Here is a 20568-nt window from a genome sequence, read left to right on the forward strand (position 1 = left end):
TTTTTTCATTCCTTACTTCTTTCTTTTTCTGGTATTCCTTCGTTTATTGGAGTAGTACAAAATGGTATAAAAGTCTGAGTTAGTTAAAATAATTTTTCGGTTTTTTTCGTTTGTTTAAATAGTTAAAATGGCATATCTTTGCTGTCTTTCTCGAAGTAAACCAATCATATTTATTCATTCTTCACTTCTCTCTGCTTGGTACAAAACTGAATAGTTCACACAGGCTTTGTTTAAAGTTATTAAAGCTTAAATATTTGACCTCTGACCTCGATAGTCAGTACTTTTGGAACATGTAATAGTTGATGACTTATTACTAGATTTGGAAACAGCACCTCAATACGTTACTCTGTTTAAGAGTTATTTGCGTTTAAATATTTGACCTTTGACCTGGAAGGTCATTATTTTGGAACTTGTTCTAGTTGATGACCAATTACTAGATTTGGAAAGAGCACCTCAATATGTGGCTCCGTTTTCGAGTTATTAGGTTTTAAGTATTTTGACCTTTGACCTCGATAATCAGTACTTTTTAACATGTAGTAGTTGATGGCCTATTATTAGATTTGGAAACAGCACCTGAATACGTTGCTTCGTTTTTGAGTTATTACGTTTTAAGTATTTTGACCTTTGACCTCGATGACCACTAATTTTGGGACATGTTGTACCTGATGACCAATTACTAGATTTGGAAACACCATCTAAATATGGGGCTCCGTTTTCGAGTTATTAGGTTTTAAGTATTTTCACCTTTGACCTCGATGATCATTATTTTGGAACTTGTAGTACCTGATGACCAATCACTAGATTTGGAAACACCATCTCAATATGTGGCTCCGTTTTCGAGTTATTAGGTTTTAAGTATTTTGACCTTTGACCTCGATGGCCATTATTTTGGAACTTGTAGTAGTTGGTGACCAATTACAAAATGTGGAAACAGCACCTCAATACGTTGCTTCGTTTTTGAGTTATTAGGTTTTAAGCATTTTGACCTTTGACCTCGATGACCACTAATTTTGGGACATGTAGTACCTGATGACCAATTACTAAATGTGGAAACACCATCTCAATATGTTGCTTCGTTTACGAGTAATTGGGTTTTAAGTGTCATACAAAGGGCGTATCCCACATAAAGTGTAAGACCCAGATAAAAATAAGTATGATATTTTTAATCAGAATGTCCGAAAACCCCCATATACCGAGTTTCACCCAAATCGGCTAAAATTGTCATAGAAAGGGCGTATGCCACATAAACAATAGGACCCAGGTAAGAATAAGTATGATATTCGTACTCAGCATGGTCGAAAACCCCTATATGCCGAGTTTCATCCAAATCGGTTCAAAGAGCGTATCGAATCGCTATGTTACATAGGCATTCATTGTCTTAAAATAGGGGTTGAAAAAAGAAATCTTATGTAATTTCTGCTATGGTAAAATAGGGCTTGAAAGGGAATGAATACACCCCTAAAATGGGGGTTGTTGTGTTTATTATCTGCTCTGCTATGTGTTCATAGTCTCAGTGTAATTTCTGCTATGTTAAAATAGGGGTTGCAAAATAAGCCATGTTCTTTTATTAGCTGTGCAATGTATTATCTGTTCTGCTGTGTGTTCATAGTCTCAGTGTAATTTCTGCTATGTTAAAATAGGGGTTGGAAAATATGCTCATAAAAGGGAATGAATACACCCCTAAAATGGAGGTGGTTGTGTTTTTTATCTGCTCTGCTGTATGTTCATAGTCTCCATGTATTCTATGCTATGTTAAAATAGTGGTTGGAAAATATGGTCATAAAAGGAAACGAGTTCACCCTTGTTATGTTACGTACTCTTATGTGTTATCTGCTCTTTTATGTGTTCGTAATCTTATGTAATTTCTGTTATCTTAAAATAGGGGTTGGAAAATATTCTCATAAAAGAGAATGAATACACCCCTAAAATGGAGGTGGTTGTGTTTGTTATCTGCTCTGCTGTATGTTAGTAACTGTTATGTTACATAGTCTTGTGCTAAGGGATTGAAAACGAATACCCCTCTGCTATGTGTACGTAGGGGTTGGAAAATATGCTCATAAAAGAGAACGAGTACACCCCTAAAATGGAGGTTGTTATGTGTTACGTAGTCTTATGCTCTTCTATGTGTTCGTAGTCTCAGTATAATTTCTGCTATGTTAAAATAAGGGTTGAAAAAATATGCTCATAAAAGGGAACGAGTACACCCTTGCTATGTTACGTAGTCTTATGTTCTGCTATGTTAAAATAGTGCTATGTGTTATCAGCTCTTCTGTGTGTTCGTAATCTTATGTGTTATCTCCTATGTTAAAATAGGGGTTGAAAAATATGCTCATAAAAGGGAACGAGTACACCCTTGTTATGTTACGTAGTCTTATTAAAATAGTGCTATGTGTTATCAGCTCTTCTATGTGTTCGTAATCTTATGTGTTATCTCCTATGTTAAAATAGGGGTTGAAAACGAGTACACCCTTGCTATGTTACGTACTCTTATGTGTTATCTGTTCTGCTGTGTGTTACGTAGTGTTATGTGTTATCTGCTCTTCTATCTGTTCATAGTCTCAGTGTAATTTCTGCTATAGGGGTTGGAAAATATGCTCATAAAAGGGAACGAGTTCACCCCCTAAAATGCGGTCATAAAAGAGAACGAATACACCCCCTAAAAAGTGCTCATAAAAGGGAATAAATTCACCCCTAAAATGGAGGTCGTAAAAGACCGTGGGCTCACGGTGTACGGTGCTCAATTTCCCAGGAGCTTGTGAGTTGTCCTACGTTGTTCTATGTTGTTCCAGGTTGTTCCAGATCGATCTATTTTCTACTACTGCCGACATATCACGTCTCATCGTGTTGATGTTTCCAAAAGACTTAATTGATCATAATGCTATGTACACCAATTGTCATTTCAAACCGATTAAGAAATACCTAACACCTAGGTAGTGGTCGTTGTACTTTTTAAATTGACGTATTTGTGTGAAATCTTTATAATGATTTTTGGTTTCCTTTGCTTCTATAACATTACAACAATAGTTTTCGAGGATTTTATTTACACGTCGAAGTTGCATTATGTTAAGTAGTGTTGCCAACATAAATAAATTGCTAAATGTTATTCTAAATATTGTGCAAATGTCGTAGCTAAATGCAAAATATTTTAAAATTACATGTAATTTGTTTTATTGCGCAAGCATGTTTTCAAAAGACGACGGTTTCATAGTTTTTGTACTACTTATGATGTTGATGCCAAGCATTCGTTCCAGCAATGCATGTAAATACAAGTTGTAACTGAAACTAAATGTAAGTATAACTTTTCAGTAAAACTAATTGTTCCCACTAAGGCTTAGGCCTGGTGTACAGCCAACCACAAAAGTAATCCCCCCTAAGCGCACTAATACCATTATTTGTGGGTCCAGCTCATTTACTGTTGTGAGAACGCTTAGACAGATGCAACCCAACTTACCAGTTGGCAGCGCTAAGTCTTGTCTGTATGGAAATAAAATTATAAGTAGATGACGCACGAAACATTTCTCCATTCTGAGATCAATCATTCTAGTTCAGAGAGTGTTGTCCAATGAACACCATATGTTAATCTCAGTATTGCTGTATATAATGTATTTTTTCATTACATACTGTAGGCCTATAATTAAAGAAATAAAACATTCATCACATATGAATCAGAAAATGCTTGAAAGCAGCTGAAAATATCAAATCTAGAACAACTGCTGAAAATAACTTTGTAAACGATTGCCTCCATTTACATTCTCCAATTCTCCTCATTCCAACATCTTCTTCTTTCTGGAGGAGAGAAGATCTTGCTTATCACTTTGAGTATGCACTGAAATTGAAATTGAAACAAGAAAACTTGAAAAAGCTTCAGTTTCGTCGGAACTAGAACCCGGGTCCACCAAATAGAAGTTTAATGCATTAACCACTCACCTACCGCGCCATTTAAACATACAACCAAACTAATACCTAGTTAAAATCGTTTCAAGTAAAAATATAAACAAGATACTCAAATATAACAATAACAAACAAATATAAACAAAATATAAATAAAAATATAAATAAGAAAATATAAGCAACTTGGGCGAGTGCACTAATGACTTAATCGAGATTTCCTTGTTTAACTCAAAAAAAAAAGTTATATAGACGTTCCTCAATGAGGAAAATATAACGAAACGTTCTTCAAGTTCAGGCTACACCATTGGCAGAGTAAATAACTTGTGAGGGCAGAAGGCAACTGCTTCCCCAGAGAAGCTCCCCGCCGTTCGAGGGGGCCCATTTTGAGACAAAATTTTCCATATACGATAGAAAAATGAAATTAGAAATGAAGCATCAAACAGGGTCGCTACATTATATACACAAAACAGCACACACAAGGTAAATAGAAAAAAAAAATGAGTCTTGAACCAATTTTAGTAAAAGATGTCTACTATTAGGGGCTCTAGAAATAATATTTATTCGTATGGCTTTGAGATTTATCAACATTGTCTACTTAATAATTTTGTCATGTATGGAAAGGGCCGAGAGAGAAACTAACGGAACCGCAGAGCTTGCCGTGCGGGTGAGCCCAAAGATTAAGAGAAAGTTGGAAAAAGGAGGCCCAAGAATCAGAAGAGCAATTTTTCTAGGGTGCCAATAAGCTTATTAATGCTTGCCCCCCCTCAGACGATTTACATTACATTCCGTCTTTTATATAACTTCTAATTTCCAAAGAAGAAAAGACTACAAAAATTGTTTTCACACTTTTGAAATTCCATTAAGACGTGTACAAATAGACAGTTCTATGTTTATATTCCATAACTACTAGTTTATTTTCTTACACTCATATGAGAAACTTGTGGAAAATTCAGGCCATATGGTCATGAGACTGCTGATCATGAGGTGCAATCCACTAGGGGTTCGAATTCCTCTGAAGAGCAAGGTCGGAATTTTAACTGTTCTCAGTATCTCTGTGTTGGTGTTCCTGTAGTCTTTGGAATACGTCGAAAGGACATGAGCTACAAGTGGCGAACAATACTCCGGTTAGTGCGATTTGTTTAAAAGAAATTGCGAAAGCAGGAAACTCTCATTGCAGATACCTGGGTTTAAATCCCATCGTAGCAATTATTAATTTTTCTGAATGGGAAGACAATATTTATGTAATTGGAGTTTTAATTTTATTATTATTATTATTATTATTATTATTATTATTATTATTATTATTATTATTATTATTACCACAGAACGAAAGAAAAAGTAACATAGTCGAAGGTCTTTATAGCAACAGAAAAGGTACAGAGTATGCGATATGTTTCGTAGGTTTACACATGAACGGAATAATATTAATACGTTTATTGATTTACAGATGAAATTATCATTTTATGACAAGAAGAGGTGGAATATAAATATTTGTTAGCTGATAACAGTAATGCATTTTGTTTCGCCCTTCTTCTGTGGAGAAAGGTGATGTGACAACTTAGATACTATCATTCCCGTGACTAGCGTTGTAAGTTCGATCACAATGTGCAATTTGTGCATAGATACGAACAATTCCTTGGAACTCATGTTTGGCCCATATTACAGCAGTGAGAACGTGTTTAGCCCTTATGTATTCATCAATTCTTGTCCAAACGCGTTACTTGCCAGACGGTTACGAATGATGTTGATACGGATGACCTATTTTTGCGTGGTTGGTATTTCACCTGTGAAGGAGGTCGTCCCAACTCTTAGACCCAGAGAAATTGAATATTTTTCATGTTACTATACATCAGAAGTATCAGTTTTGTAGGTTGTAAAAATTTATTGAATTGGTACACCCGGAATCGTACTCGCGTCTCCAACGTTACGAAACTTACTCTTAAGGCACTACTCTAAGACATCACTGTTCTGGGAGAAGGAAAAAATGGAGCTGTTGTGAATTCAGTAATTACGAACTTTTACGATTCCAGTGTAATAATGCTGAATCTTTCTGAAGTATTATGCAGAAAGAATAGTCCAGAGAAGTCAACTTTAAATTGACAACTCATATGTACGGAGGCGCTACCAAATGCTGTCGCATCGGGCACTGATTTGTTCACGGCACGGCACTGGGCAGATACTTATATTGACTGGAATCTGGTGTTTCAGGGCACCGGGTTATTTTTTTAAGTTAATTAATTTAATGAAACTTTCTCAGTACCTTGTTTCCTATTTTTGTGCGTTTTACGCACTTATATTAAGTTTGTTACACTAACTCTTTAAGAAGGGGGGCAAAAGCAAAGAAACATGGAAGATAGTAATAATCAGAAAAAACTATTCGCTCGTTATTACCTTGCATGAAGCAAAATAATAAAATATGGAGAATATGCAATTCTTTGTATTCCATCTTCTATGTGTTGTTAAATCTGTAAAACCAAACCCAAGAAAGAACAATACTAGTACACAAAACACTTAACATCTTAGCTATTCATAACATAACTATTGCATAATCCGAATAACTACAGTATATCCACAAATCATCATTTGTCATGTTTTACTTCAATTTTCTGACAAACTGACACTTTAAATATTGTTAATACGCAATGTTCATTGATCTCAGCACTTATTCACTTACTCTCTTATGATCATCACAACCTCTAGGGTACTTAGCGTAGATATAGAAAGGTAAAATGTACCAAATTTCACAAAATTAAATCCCCACGTTAAGCGAGTTTGCATATCCAGGCTCCTAACTATGAAAACATTTACGCTCAGTCCAACCTCAATCATTTCACGAATTCAACCTGTTTTACGTATGTTATTAGGACACAATATCGATTGTGATTTATTCTAAAAACACTTTTATACATTGCAAGAGCTGTAACGTCTAAATATTTACTGAGAACTCATAGTTGTATCGGAATAAACAAAAGCGAATATGAAACAGTAAACTGCTTTCACAAAAGGAAAAAGAATATGTGCAAAAGGCCTGCAAAACGGTCGAGTGGTTTGGGTCGATACATTATCAATCACATGTTTGTGAGTTCAAACCCTGTAGCAAGTTGTTTCTTTTTTTAAGTGTCTTCCTATTTTCACCCGGAGGCTGAAAATATTTCTTTGAGTAACTCATTGAAAACTTCTTTTGTTTCAAATTCGATTAAAACGGAACATTATATGAATTACGAATCTTAAATCCATAGCTAAAAAAAAAAAAAAATGAAGTATACTCACTACTCCATTATCCTTTGATTTGTAACGAAAAACTATTTATAAACAGTGGTGACTTCAGAAAATTATTCTCGGGGGGAATTTCAATATGCGGGTGGAGGGCAAACATTGGTAGTCCAAATTGAGCGCGATCGAATATATGGTCCTGAAGGCGGAAATTTCTTAGCTCGAGAGGGGGTCTCAAATTCTCCCTCAGATCACGTCCTGAAAACATCATTGCTTAAAAGCTTTTCGTAACAAATATAATATTACACTTGTTTCTCGTTCTACATTTAGAATTGATAAAATCATAACTTATAGAGGATTATAATAAAAGCATAAAAATTACAATACCGATCATGTATAAATTATCCTGTAAGTTACCAACTTTGGATCAGATAAAAACTCAAATATTTGTTTTCGGATTGCACTTAGAAGTAAGTCCTCTCTATATAATCCTGATTGGAAAGCCATGTTTAACACTAATTAATTAATCAATATTTATACTAATATTTTTTTTTATTTTACTTGTTTTACTATTCAGTATTATATACACTTCATTTCCAAAATCAAAATCTCGAAAATGTATATTGTACGAGTGCAGACTCGCAAATAAATGATTATTTATCATATATATATTGGTCTCTATTCGAAATTCTATTTAATCGAATCCGACAAGAAAACAGACAGAAGCATCGAGAACAGGTGAAAAAAGAGAGAGAAAAAGACGTTGTACCCGGCAGGGACTCGAAGTAAGTTCGAATGGTTCTGTACAAGCCGAATGCCTTAGACCACTCGGCTATGGTAACAACTAGTGATTGTAGCAAAGGCTTCAAGTAGCAGTTCTTATTACAGAATAACATTTTTCTATTGCCTAAAATTTAAACCTAATTTACTTTGATATAATATATCTATTAATTTGTTACATGAACACGTTTTCGTTACTTTGATGAATGATATATGTTGTTGATATAGATTCTAATACGCATTCTTTCGTAAATATTATAGAAAGTATCAGGGTTATTTATGATCTTTCATGGAAATTGACTGGCGCATGCGCAGTACACAGACAGTTCAATTGGAAGGCGAGGAAGGAAACGCTAACAGACTGTTAGAATGTTTCATCGCTATTAAGTATAAAGAATAGCTAAAATGTATTTTACGCTTGTCATTGCGTAAAGAATCACCAGGTTAATGTTTGTCCAAGTTCTCACTAATCAATTGGACTCATGAAAAATAATTAATATTGTCATTACTGCACAATATGAAGAATAAAGAACGTATATTACACCAAATTGTTCTCGAATTCGAACTTAGCTAAGGAAGGGACAATAAACAGAATGTGATTTATTCATTAGAATTGAGATAATTCAATGTAACAAGAAATTACACAATCAAAAGGAAAAATATCGTTAAAAAGACAATAATACTTTTATCCGAGATGTGAAATAAAGTTATTAATTAACTGAAATGAAAGTAATATTTGGCATGATATAGAGTAAGGAAAAAAAAGTAAATGTATTCTTAGAAACGTTCAAAGAAAATTCACAAATACTTTTTGAAGTTATACTACTCTTCCTTTACGTTTTAACGAACTAATAAGTAAACAAGCAAAGGAAAAGAATGAAGAACGAAAGTATTGCTCTTGAAAAAAAATATAATAAATAAATGAAACTTAAATAAATGTTTACACAAAAAAATAACACACTAGTACTTCGTGTAGTCACCTCCAGAGTCAGTAACTTCGTGTAGTCACCTACAGAGTCAGTAACTTCTTGAAGTCTGGAGGGGATACTAGATACAAGTCTCGAGCAATACGATGGTGTGTCACGAAAATGTTGCCACAGTTCCATAACATGATTTTGAAGAAACGTTTGGTCTCTGTCTTCACGTCTCTCTTCCCATTCTTGCACCATGTAGGCCCACAGATGCTCATTTGGGTTCAAATCTGGGGATAGAGGGGGCCACTCAATACAAATTAACTCTGGATGTTCATTTAGCCACTCTCGTGTTTGCCGGGAAGTGTGAACAGCACTGTTGTCATGCATAAATATATATTCTTCCTGTTCGGGGAAGTTTCTTTCTAAGGACGGTAACAACGTATTTTCGAGAATATTAATGTAAACACTGCTGTTCATTCTCTCAGGCACCGCAACCAAATCTCCAGGACCAGCAGCCGTCATGTATCCCCAAAAGTGTGCTGATATTCGTCCTGAACAAGAAGTTCTGATAATATTTTGTTCAGCATACCTGGTTCCGCGCAGTCTATACAATATAACTCTGCCTTGTTGATTAGACTTGAAAACCTTCTCGTCGGTCCAGATGACTAAGTCCCAATATGACTGAGGTTGGGTTATGTTATTCTGTGCCTATTCCATTCGTCTGGCCTTGTGAGTTTCAGTCAGGAGAGTCTTCCTAGCGGGTCTTGAACAGTGTAGACCAGCCCCAATAATCTTCTTCTTATTGTTTCGTGAGAACAATTATATTCTCTGGCTTTGTCCAAGAGGTCTGACGTGTGGCATAGAGGTCTGTTGATTACTTCTGTAACTAAAGCTTGATCTTGAGCTGAAGTTGTCACTTTTGGCCTTCCACTTCTTGACCGAGACCTGAACCATTCACCACCTTCTTCATGTCGCTGAACCCATTTCTTGACCGTTTTCTTGTCACATCCCAGATCTCTAGCAATCTGAGGCACAGTTTGTCCCATTTTTGCTCGGCCTATGATTTCTCCTCTCAGAGCAACAGACAGTTCTCCACAGCCTTTAGAGCGAGGCATTTTGAGAACCTGTTAGAAATTTGCGTTCTGGCGTGTATGACAAATGTCGGTAAAGTGCATCTTTCTGTTTCTACTGCGCATGCACCAGTCAATTTTCATGAAAGATCATAAATAATCCTGACAATTGCTGTAATATTTATGAACGGATACGTAATAGAACCTATATTAACATCATTCGTCAAAGTAAAGAATACCGTAAACATAAAACAATTTCAACAGACTATTAATCAGGGCAAAATAGGCTTAAACTTCAGAGAATACAAAATAAATTTCATACTGTAACAAAAGATTGAACATGAAACACGCTTACTATATTTTCAAACTTGTCACGTTAGCCGAGTGGACTAAGGCATTCGGTTAGAGATTCTGAAGCATCATTCAAGAGTAGTTCGAATCCCACCACAGTACAATTTGATTTTACCTCTTCTTGACGTTTCTGTTTGTGATCCTACCGGATTCTATTAAATATAATTTCGTAATACACTAAAATATACGTAATATTTGAAGTTTTTAACCTCCCATTTTTACATTTTTCAAGCTCAGTTGAGAAGAAAGAGGGAAAATGAAAGTACAAAGATTTACAATAATTACTTAGCATTTACTGTCATTGTAATTGTGGATATTTTATTTATGAAAATGTATAATTAACTAAAAATATATTTAGTAGGTCACATGTCTCCATTTTTCGATTCTAACTTGAAAGTTACAGTTTAGGCGGTGACATATCGAAGACCCAGGGGGTTGAGGGGGTTGTAACCCCTCCCATTGAAACTTTTACATTCTATTGAAATAACATGTGTTTCAGTTTATAATCTTGGAAAAGCAACAATCACTGTATGTAGAGGACGGTTTATTTATACTACGATTTATCACTTCCAAATGTGTAGAAGATGTGACTGGATGTTGTGTATAATTATTCAAGAAATATAAGACAACGAAGGGACTTCGTAAATCCTTCACGCCACTCCAGGAGGAGGAAGTGCGTCCCGCCGTCCCTCGGTTGGGAACTACTGCTTGCGAGAGAAACATTGTAACAGTGTGTAAGCGTTTCATTCCTTGCCTTCCAATTGAACTGTCTGTGTACTGCGCATGCGCCAGTCAATTTCCGTGAAAGATCATAAATAACCCTGATACTTTCTATAATATTTACGAAAAAATGTGTAATAGAATCTATATCAACAACATACATCATTCATCAAAGTAACGAAAACGTTCATGAAACAAATTAATAGATAGGGGCTATATTATATCAAAGTCAAATAGGTTTAAATTTTAGGCAATAGAAAATGTTATTCTGTAATAAAAACTACTACTCGAAGCCTTTGCTACAACCACTAGTTGTTACTACCGTAGCCGAGTGGTCTAAGGCGTTCGGCTTGTAAAGAACCTTTCGAACCTACTTCGAGTCCCCGCCGAGTATGACATCTTTTTCTCTCTTCTTTTCACCTGTTCTCGATGTTTCTGTCTGTGTTCTTGTCGGATTCGATTAAATAGAATTTCGAATAGAGACCAATATATATGATAAATAATCATTTATTTATGAGTCTGCACTCGTACAATATACATTTTCGAGATTTTGATTTTGGAAATGAAGTGTATATAATATTGAATAGTAAAAATAGTAAAATAAAAGAAATATTAGTATAAATATTGATTAATTAATTAGTGTTAAACATGGCTTTCCAATCAGGATTATATAGAGAGGACTTACTTCTAAGTGCAATCCGAAAACAAATATTTGAGTTTTTATCTGATCCAAAGTTGGTAACTTACAGGATAATTTATACATGATCGGTATTGTAATTTTTATGCTTTTATTATAATCCTCTATAAGTTATGATTTTACCAATTCTAAATGTAGAACGAGAAACAAGTGTAATATTATATTTGTTACGAAAAGCTTTTAAGCAATGATGTTTTCAGGACGTGATCTGAGGGAGAATTTGAGACCCCTCTCGAGCTAAGAAATTTCCGCCTTCAGGACCATATATTCGATCGCGCTCAATGTGGACTACCAATGTTTGCCCTCCACCCGCATATTGAAATTCCCCCCGAGAATAATTTTCTGAAGTCACCACTGTTTATAAATAGTTTTTCGTTACAAATCAGAGGATAATGGAGTAGTGAGTATACTTCATTTTTTTTTTAGCTATGGATTTAGGATTCGCAATTCATATAATGTTCCGTTTTAATCGAATTTGAAACAAAAGAAGTTTTCAATGAGTTACTCAAAGAAATATTTTCAGCCTCCGGGTGAAAATAGGAAGACACTTAAAAAAAAGAAACATCTTGCTACAGGGTTTGAACTCACAAACATGTGATTGATAGTGTATCGACCCAAACCACTCGACCGTTTTGCAGGCCTTTTGCACATATTCTTTTTCCTTTTGTGAAAGCAGTTTACTGTTCCATACTCTCTTTTGTTTATTCCGATACGACTATGAGTTCTCAGTAAATATTTGGACGTTACAGCTCTTGCAATGTATAAAAGTGTTTTTAGAATAAATCACAATCGATATTATGTCCTAATAACATACGTAAAACAGGTTGAATTCGTGAAATGATTGAGGTTGGACTGAGCGTAAATGCTTTCATAGTTAGGAGCCTGGATATGCAAACCCGCTTAACGTTGGGATTTAATTTTGTGAAGTTTGGTACTATCCAGGGTTTGCGTAGTATGCAATTAAACAAATAAAAAGCAAAAGGATAGATTTTCCCTCCACCAAGTCCCATTCAATGGAGTGTATTGTTTATTCAACAAAATTTTTGAAATTCAATCAGAAAATTCATAAAATATAAAATATGTAGTAAGTCTCGACTTTGCAACAATAATAATAATAATAATGATAATAACAAAAACAATAATAATAATAATAATAATAATAATAATAATAATAATAATAATAATAATAATAATAATAATAATAATAATAATAAAGAGAGATAACAGAATTGCAATATCAATCACGTAAACAATACCTTCCAATCAAGAGAAAATAATAAATGCCACACCGGGATTTGAACCCGGGTGACTATAATGGCAGCTCTCTGTTCTCACACTTTCCCATTAATTCCTTAGACAAAGATAAAAAAATAAACTAGTAGTCATATTAGATAATCATAGCATGCACTATTTCTACAAGTGTTAATATAATTCAGAGAATGTGAAAATAACTTTTATCGTCTTTTCTTCTTTGGAAACTAGAAGGTAAAAAAGAATTGTTGGGATGGGTACCAGCGAGTTGGAGCGAGTTTTCACTCAACCTCGACTCGACTCAAAACAGACATCTTTGAGCTCGACTCGAGAATTCGACTGGAAAAATTTCCTCCAACTTGACTCGAATTTGACTCGAGTTTCGATTCGAGTAGAGTCAAAACGAAGAAAATCAAGCCAAATGCTGTGTATAGTTTCAAGTACTTTCTTCATGTATCCTACATAAATAATATAATTATCAATGATGCTACTACTACTACCACTACTACTTCTACTTATAATAATAATAATAATAATAATAATAATAATAATAATTATTATTATTATTATTATTATTATTATTATTATTATTATTATTATTATTATTATTATTATTACTTTTACTAAGGATCCGTATAGTAAGACTGCAAGCTCATTTTAATGGAAAAAGTGTTATGAAAATTTTAAAAAATCCTTGGGCAGGGCTTGAACTCACACAAAAAAACTATTTTCGTAACTAGAACGTGGTCCCAGAACACTCAGTTACAGCAGTTTGCCTTTATTTATGTGAAGGTCATGACTCTTGATGTCCTATCTGTATCGGCCAAAAACATCAAAGAATATCTGAAATTCTTGGAATCTCCCGTACACCGAGATCTGTGGGGTCGTTAGTTACGCCTCCGAGCTCTCTCCATACACGACAAATAATTAATGGGGACCATATTAACAAATCTGACAATAATATGCGAATATATATTATTTCTAGTGCCCCTAATAGTAGACTTTTTTTTATTCAAATGGGCCCACGACTCATTATTGTTTTATTTACCTTTAATCTGCTGATCTGTATATGTAATGTAGTGAACCTGTTCGATGCTTCACTTATAATTTCATTCTCGTATCGTGCCCTGAACTCACCCTGCCCTCACAAGTTACGGCCCGTCGTCGTGCCAATCACTTTTTCTTAATTCTAAAGTATTGCATACATAATTGAATTTTTTTAAAATCTGTTGTTTATTATTATTATTATTATTATTATTATTATTATTATTATTAGTAGTAGTAGTAGTAGTAGTAGTAGTAGTAGTAGTAGTAGTAGCAGTAGTATTTCAAATTGGAGACTTAGCTACATATTTTGTATTTTATGAATTTTCTGATTGTATTTCAAGTCTTTTTCTTGAATAATCAACACACTCCACTTACGGGGTTTGGAGGAGAGAAATATTATCCTATTGCTTTTCATTGGTTTACCTGCACGCTACACCTAGCGTGGATGTTACATTTCACCCTTCTATATCTACGGAAAGTACCCTAAAAGTTGTGATGATCGTAAGAGAATAAGTGAATAAGTGATGAGATCAATGAACATTGCGTATTAACTTTGCAAACATCAGGTTCTCAGAAAAGTCATTACGTATTTCGGAAAATATGACAAATGATGGTTTGTGGATATACTAGAGTTATTCGGATCATGCAATAGTTCGTCATGAATAGCTAAGGTGTTGAGCGTTTTGTGTAGTAGTATTGCTGTTTGTTTGGTTTGCTTTTACAGATTTGACCAGAGATGACGTGTGTCAATAAAAACTTTATCCACCACCTACCGCGACGCACTGGGACCCATGATCGACCACCCACCTTAGCCCAATCTGACCCACTCCGACCCACCACACACCTTGAACCACTCACCTACTAAAACACATCGTCATCAACTCTGACACATGATCCACGTCCTCTTTTCTACCGACTAAAGAGTTTATACTTGTAATAAAAACAGGTTGTCAAATTCTAACTAATCGGAGTTTGAATTTCTACGGTGAATCTTTCAAGCATCGCTCTGTTACAATAATGATGGATCTGACCTTTACAATATAAAATGGTGAAGTGTTTGTCATGGGCAAACTTACGATGAAATTCAATTAGATTATAATGCTGTAACAATTTCCTTGTTGAATTATCAATACTTCTCAGTGGAAAAGCGGATGAAATTTGAAACTCCCAAATCAAGGTATTTAGACCAACATACAGAATCTTGCATTACAAATAATATGTCTACTTTTCTCACAACTTTATGGATTGATTGCCCTGTGCTCTAAGCGATCCATATAATAAACAAGCTTTTAGCAATTATTTTGAAGCGCATTGTAAGCATATAAGGATATATAATGCGAAACACTGTATTTTTTGTTGAGTTGAGTTGAGTTGATTTTTAGTTTAACGTCCCTTTCAGCAGCGAGGCTATATGAAACTGGACCTACCCCATGCCTTAAACGTCGCGAACACCTAGTGGCCCACTTTCGGGTAAACGTCGATCGTCAATATAGAGACGAGAAAAAGGATTGCCGCTAGTGTCCCACTGCCGGCAGGGTTTCGTCAAGTCGAAACAGAAATCTCGTGTCGGGGCGTTGAAGTTACCACTGCGTCGCAGTGAGGACTTTCTTCCGTGCTCCTTCGATTCGTCGCGGAGGATCACGATGGGAGCAAAACGAACTATCGCCCGTCATGTGAATGCGGTTATCTCTATATATTATTTTTTCCTGACGAAATGCTCCTAAAGTGAGGTCCGGAGGTAAAAAATAATCTCTGCCTCAAGATCATGAAGTGAAAAAATTTTGACTGCGATAATCGTCTAAATTTAGATGGCAACTGTCGTCGATCATTAGAAAGTGAGTATGGAGAACTATGAAATAAAGTAAATAGAAAAGCGTCAGTTTGTTATAAAATTACACGGCAAACGCATTTTATCTTATCCCAAACAGTTATCGTCTCATATATACGGTTAAAAGAGCACTCTGATTGACCAAATTAAAACGATCTCAACGATTTATTCCTTTACAAGTGATGTCTTCTCCATGGCCTCCGTCGCGAAGTCGGAAGATCACCCGCCCAGTAAGTTTGGTGGTTCCAGTCTCCTCCGGGGAACCTTTCTGTTACATTTTTAGTGTTTCTAGACTCACCTTAATGTAATCAAATCACACATATATTCGATTTAACATATTTTGGGAGAGTAATTTTGTGGTGCTTTGGCGCTTTGTCGCATCAGAAGATGAGGTCTACAATGCAGTGAGCAGAGAGGGTCGGTGGGTCAGAGTGCGTCATAGTGAGTGGTGGGTCACGGTGGGTGGTGCGTCTCACTGGGTCATGGACGATGATGGGTCGCAGTGGTTCACATGCTGTTTACCCATGACCCACTGACCTGCTTCAACTCTGCATTTGGCACCACATAGAAAATGAAAGATCAAAAATTGCATGTTCACAATAATTTATTGTTTTACTTCAGGCAAAGGCAGAACGCGCGAATAGTGTTTGTGATTTTTACTGTCCTCCATATTTCTGTGTTTTTGTCCCTCTTCTTAAAGAGTTAGTGGAGAAACTCTAAAAGTGAGAAAAAACTCTTAGAAATAGGAAACAAGGTACTGAGGAAGGTTCGTTAAATTAATTATTAAAAAAAAAACAATCCGGTCCCCTGGAACACTAGATTCCGATCAATGTAAGTATCTGCCCAATGCCGTGCCGTGAAAGATCAGGGCCCGAGGCGAGAGCATATGGCAGCACACTCAATACATATGAGTGGTCAATTTAAAGTTGGCTTCTCTGGACTATTCTTTCTGCATAATACTTTAGTATTTTACCATGACTGAACTCAGAAAATTTTATCATTATTAAACTGGAATCGTAAAAGTTGAAATTTCTGAATTCACTACAGCTCTGCATTTCCCTTCTGCCAGACCAGTGATGTTTTAGATTAGTCGCTTAAAAGTTAGTTTCATAAAGTTGGGGACGCGAGTTCGATTCCGGGTTTGGGAATTCAGTAAATTTCCACAATCTACAGAACTGATATTTCTGATGTATAGTAACATGAAAAATGTTCAATGTCTCTTGGTCTAAGAGTTGAGACAACTTCCTTTAAAGGTGAAACGCCAATAACACAAAATTACGTCATCCCTTTCAACCTTCGTAAGTGTCTGGCAAGTAACGTGTTTGGACAAGAATTGGTGAACACATAAGTGCTAGACACATCCTTACTGCTGTAGTATGGGCAAAAAATGAGTTCAACGGAATTGTTCGTAGCTGTCCACAAATTTCTGATAGTGATTGAACTTAAAATAGGTATCGCTAGTCACTAGAATAATCCTATTTAAGATGTCACCTCACGTTTCTACTTAGAAGGGCGAAACAAAATGCATTACTGTAATCAGCTAAAAAAATCTTTATATTCCATTATTTGTCATAAAATGATAATTCTATCTGCAAATCCGTAAACGAAATAATAGTATCGCGTTCATGTGTAAACCTAAGAAACATCTAACATGCTCTATATAATTTATGTTGTTATGAATAACTTCGACTATGTTACTTTTTCTTTCCATTGTAATAATAATAATAATAATAATAATAATAATAATAATAATAATAAAGGAATAACATAATTACAATACCAGTTACATAAACACTATCTTCCCATTCCGAAAAATTAATAATTACCACGCCGGGATTTTAACCCAAATACCTGCAATGAGATATTTTTTGTTCAAGAAATCACCCCAACCGGAGTAATGTTCGCCTCTGGTACCTCATGTGCTTTCGACGTATTCCAAACACTACAGAAAAACGAACATATAAATACTGAGGACAATTAAAATTCGAACTTCGAACTCTAGCGAATTTCGGCTCATGACCAGCAACCTCATAATCATGTGACCTCAATTTGGCAATAATTTCTCATATGACTATAAAGAAATAATTTAGTAGTTATGGAACCTAAACATAGAACTGTCTATTTCTACACATGTTGTTACAACTAAAATAATGTGAAAATAATTAATGTCATCTTTTCTTCTTTGGAAATTAGAAGTTATATTAAAGATCTTCTCCTCTCCAGAAAGAAGAAGATATTGGAATGAGGAGGATTTGAGAAGGTCTCTCAATGGAGGCAATCATTTACAAAGTTATTTCCAGCAGTTGTTCTAGATTTGGTATTTTCAGCTATTTTCAAGCATTTGCCAATTCATATGTGATCACTGTATTTATTTCTGTGATTTTACAGTGTATAATAAAAAATGCATTACGTACACAGCAATATTGAGATTAACATATGATGTTCATTTGACAAGACGCTCTGAAGCAGAGTGCCTTATCTCAGAATGAAGAAATGTTTCGTGCGTCATCTACTTACAATTTTACTTGCAATTAGAGCTCTTATGGGGGGATTACTTTTGCGGCTGCTGTACATAATGGCATATGTAAACACTAAATGCAAACATTAAAAACTATTGGTACAGTCCGGAAAAGACCTGGAATTCAATTGATGGAAATAGAGCGCTTAGGGGGGATTACTTTTGTGGCTGGCTCTACAGTGGACCACAGAAATTCTAGATGTACAAAGTCCGTCAGTTAGGCAACCCAACTAGGACCCGCTCCAAGGGTAATTACGCCTGGTAGAGTAGCTACAAGCAGCATGAAGTTGCCCCACCTGTTAAAAGAACAAATCGTAAAGAGTGTTTTTGTGCAGGAGTGAGGAGAAACGCCGGCTGACGAAATGACAAAAAGGAGTCTTTGAATACTTGTGCTCACATAAACAGCACAATACCAGAAAAAAATATACGGACACCAGAGACGCCGATCAGAAGTTATCAGTCAGGGAACTTAAATAATCTTATAATTAACTCAAATGAAGGATTATAAACAAGTTAACCTACTTCAAATGACTATGCTTATATGCGTATCAAATAATATACGGATAGATTATGCGGTATATATAGTAGGTTATTTTTTAAGTAAACACAAAGTACTGCCCTTAGTTTTAAAACCATTGACAGTATTCCTACCTGCAAATCAATTAAAGTATGAATGGATCATTCAGGGGAAGAGCCCAGACCCTAATAAATGTTTTGGATGATTAAAAAGGGCCTGAGCTCCTACGTTTCGGCGCCATTGATTGATACGTAATGTTACTTCGAAAGAAAAACTTGTCCGATTTCATTATTAGTTAAACTTTTGAAAATGCTAAATGCAGTAATTCATTTGTAAATATTAAAAATGCAAAATACGATAACATTCAAACGAGTTCGAGAACCTATTCGTACTAAGCGTTTTTCCCTTTAGGTTGTAAAAAAATGAAAGTTCTGGATTTGAATAGTATTTGTTAAAATTTGAATATTGAGACACAAGAAGAAAAAGGAGAATATAGTGCCATTAACAACAATTTAAAAATGCACGATTATAACAGTTAATATCAAATATAGAACCATTAACAGAATTAACTCTGTAACTCGTTTTCACCATTCATTTTTCTTCCTTTATTCTCAGAATTATATCATCACAGAATTTCTGCACTGGAAACATTTTAAAAGTTGTAAATGGCGACTAGGAGACTCAAACTCGGATCACCAACAAGGCTAACCACTCACCTAAAGCGTTACTTGTTTGGGCGCGATTAAATAAAGAGCCTTTTCTGTTCGCTCATAACAATAGCTTGTTAATAATCAAATTCAAATCACAGGAACACGTAATTCAGAAATCGGAGGGCATTATATCACTGTATTCACTAAATTGTTAACATTTCAGATTTTTTAGCAACAAAATACAAAACTCCTTTAATTTAAATGAAATACGGCGTGTATATTATACACGCAAAAAAACTAAAGAGAAATCAATAACTGCGTAGAAATTGTGGTTCAGTGGTCAAGGCGCTTGACCAATAATATGAAGGTAATAAACTCTTATACACGACCGACCAGTATTGTTTTTTACTTTAGAATTTTCGGTGGCGATTGATCAGCGATGAAACATGTTCTATTATCTTCAGATATTTGAATACTTCGATGTTTCAATACTTGAACTATCAAAACTTTAGTAATAACAAAAGTATTAATGATAATAAACTAATAATGATTATTATTATCTCATAGAAGATTAAAAGTTAAGAGCTTATTATCTGTCAGGGCATAACATTACAACCAGAAAAGTTATATCTGGCAAGAATATTTCAGTTTGGTTTAGTGTTGTCCACGAGAAGAGGAATTTCTCATCTTGTTTGTAAAACAAACCAAAGAAAATTGAGAAGAGAATCAACATTTTACATACGGGACGAGACAAGGCTAACTCAAATTATCGTCTCTGTTTAGAAATGAGACATGAGACGAGACGAAAAGTATCGTAAACATTTCTCGTTTTATCTCGATTCTCGATATAGTGTATGTCCATTCTTTAAGTAACAAATTGCTTTCTGGACTTAATCTTATACGCCATTTTCTTTCTTTGTATTTCGAGCCCATTGAATTTATAATAACCTGTGTAGGTATTTTTGTAGCAAAGCTTTTATAATTACTTCTGCATGTCCTAAAAGTTGGTTCATATATGCCTTATTATTCAGTGATATTCAGTTATTTTTATTACAGTTATTTTCCTTAAAACGTACGGTAGAACAGTTCCTACATGAAACTATAGTGGAACTACTCCGTTT

This window comes from Thermobia domestica, chromosome 6 (assembly GCF_964235325.1).
Source record: "Thermobia domestica chromosome 6, izTheDome1.hap1.1, whole genome shotgun sequence".
Classification (NCBI taxonomy): Eukaryota; Metazoa; Arthropoda; class Insecta; order Zygentoma; family Lepismatidae; genus Thermobia; species Thermobia domestica.